Genomic DNA, 2,916 nt, shown 5'->3' with positions numbered 1-2,916 from the left:
CGGGAAGCCGAGCCGGCGGTACGTCTGCGCGCTGACGGGGGGCTCAGGCGGGGCGCGGCCCGTGAGCGCGGCGCAGTCGGCCGAGTTGAGGAGCGCGGCGCGCAGGCGGGTACGGTGCGCCCAGTCGTACGCCCACGCGGGGAGCGGGTCCTGCACGATCTTCTGCGCGATCGTGCCCCCCGCGGCGAGCCCGAGGCTGCGCACGCCGCGCGGCCGGAGGCTGTCCATGTCGAGTTCGTCGTCGTCGTCTTCCTCTTCGACGGCGTCGAGCACGCAGCCGGGGACGATGTCATAGTCTGAGCGAGGTGAGCGACGGCGGAGGGTGGACGCAGGGGCGGGACTTACCGCTCAGCTTCGCGGTGGGGTTCAGCCTCTTGCCCTTCATTGTAACATCAGCGATATACTTTGATCCTGGAGACGACATTTTCCGGAGGTTCTTGAGGAGCCTGTCGATCTCGTCTGCTTCCGGAAAGTCTAGCGTGAGCGTCTTCAATTCGGTCTTGATATAGAGTTCTATCAAAGAACATTATTGGAAGCAAAGGGGGATTAATGACGCTCAACGCACTTTCGTTGATGTCGTAATTTGTATAGGCAATCATATCCACCCGCGGGGCGGTTACAAGCACCGCTGACATGCTGGGTTCCACTAGAATCCGTCTCTGGGCTTCCCTGTCCGCGAATATGAGGTTGAAACTCGCGGGGGTAGAAGGGGCACTCACGGGGAGATGTCCTTGAACTTGAGGATAGTGCCAACGTCCATAAAAAGCTCGCGAGGAGTCCGGTGCAGATCTAATTGTCGCCTACCGTGGTAGAAGTCTGCAGTCCTCGGCAGTGCCGGATACACCTCGATTTGTATCCCGCCAACATTCTGTGGAGCGATCCCGCTGAGATAACGTGCGTATGAGCGAGACATTTGACTTCACCTCTTTCCCTGTCAGCTGTCCCTCGACTGTGTACCCCTGTCCGAGAGGCATCGCCACGAATTCTAAAACAAAGTGAGTCAAGGTGGCATGGTCATTTCCTGACGAAAGCAACATACGGCGCACGACCCCAGGCTCAGTAGAGACACCATCCTAGTAGTTCAGAAATGAGCATGAGACATCCTAATTGCACAAAATGACACGTACGAGCCATCTGAGAGGCATGTGGTCAGATCGATGACGGAAGGAGCAGGCGTTACCGCTACTCACCTCTGACCTAAGCTGTCTGAACGCACGGCACAATAGTCTTGCTTTCCTCTCACCGGCTCGCCGCGGGGTGTGCCTGTTAGCGCGTTGACGTCCCCGACAAACACCTTCACAGCGCGTGGCGCCTCTCCGTCGGGCAGCTTGAAGTCGATCCACATCGCCTCGCGCTGGTACATTGTCTAAAAACTCGTCTGAGACTTCAGAGGAGGCAGCACGAGTGAAAAACAGCGTACGCACGAAGAAAACGTCATTGCTCTCCGCAATAGACGCAGGGAGGCGGGAGGGGGAATCGGCCGTGTCGCTGGCACAGAGTCAGGAGGTGTTCAGTGGAACGCAAACCGCTGACACTCACTATACGGCGAACGAACCAAACGACGGGGGCAGTGCCTGGCGGATCTTGTTATCTGGGTAACAGTATCAGCGAACAAGAGCTCCAGGTCCCGCTCTCGTATGCGTACCCGGAACCCGAATAGTCCTAGGATACGGATGAGCATCAGCCTCGGTCCACGGCCGCGCGGCGCACCGTACAACGCAATCAACACGGACCTTTTGAAGTCGCACACCACGCCTCCCACGTTGACGCCGTGTGGTCCCTCCGGAGTGTGGTTCACCTTCGCGGGCGGAGATGGGCCGGGCGGCAGAGCGGCGGTCGACTGCACTTTTCCCGCTTTCGCTAATAGAGCTGCCTGTTGTGGGAGGAACACCTCGCTGTACCACAGTAGAAGCGGTTGGTCTCTGGGAAGGGCCCGCCTGTCAGCAGAGCCGGGTAGCGAGGCGGAGAGAACAGACCGATTGATCGTCCCCCCGACCGTCGGATCAAATGTGGAAGGAGCGTCTGTAATTGTGAGCGGGTACTCTTGTGGGAGGACCAGTAGGGCCTGTGGACTGTGCAGGCCTGATGGGTGGAATAGTGTGGCGTAAGGGCGTAAGCATGGGTGTCCAGATGTGAAATGTCGGGAAGACGTACCCTGTGCGACGAGTGCATGCTGTAGGCCGTTGTATGTCAGTGGTGTCGAAACATTCCTCAGGAGCACGTCGTCGACTGCTCCGTCGCCCTTGAAAGATACTTTGACTTCGACCGTCCCGAGCTGAGGCACGGAAGGCTCAGGGCTGTCAGCTGTAGCGGGCATTCTCTCCTTTGTGTAATGATTTCTGAAAACGAGTTTCTTGAGAAAGAGAAGCTGGACGTAACGAAAGACTGGATGTCAGGTGCGGGTGGTAATGGATGGACAATAAACCGCACCATGATGTCCAGTTTATATGGCAAGTGAGCAAGAGAGGCGGATGTGGCGCTCCTTGGGCGGGCTGTGGATAGACACCTTGTTGCGTCGTCAGACACAAAGGGAGATTGTGCGAACAATACAAGGGTGTTAAAGCCGCCGACAGGTACCTACAGCCGTGATTGCACAGCACTGGGATATGCAGCCGAGCGTACCCACAGGTAGAGAGGACCTCAGAGTACGCAGCTCGGTTGGATGGAGCACTGGCCTGTGTCCGCAGGGGCCTTAACCGGGCATGCTGGGTGTGCATGTCCACGCTGCGCAATCGGGCATTGCAGCGGAGGCGGCTGTATGAGGATATGGTGAGCCGTTACAGCAGGATTTGACGTTGCGCGTCCTCACAAGGGAGAATATTTGGAGCGAGTGGCAACTGTACTGTTTCAATTCAACAATATCCCCCGCGCCATTCAAGTTCAAGTTGTGGCGCTGTTCACGGAGGTTGGGCCCCG

The sequence above is a fragment of the Fibroporia radiculosa genome (genome assembly GCF_000313525.1).
Source record: "Fibroporia radiculosa TFFH 294 genomic supercontigs, scaffold2373, whole genome shotgun sequence".
NCBI lineage: Eukaryota > Fungi > Basidiomycota > Agaricomycetes > Polyporales > Fibroporiaceae > Fibroporia > Fibroporia radiculosa.
This window is presented reverse-complemented; position numbering follows the sequence as displayed.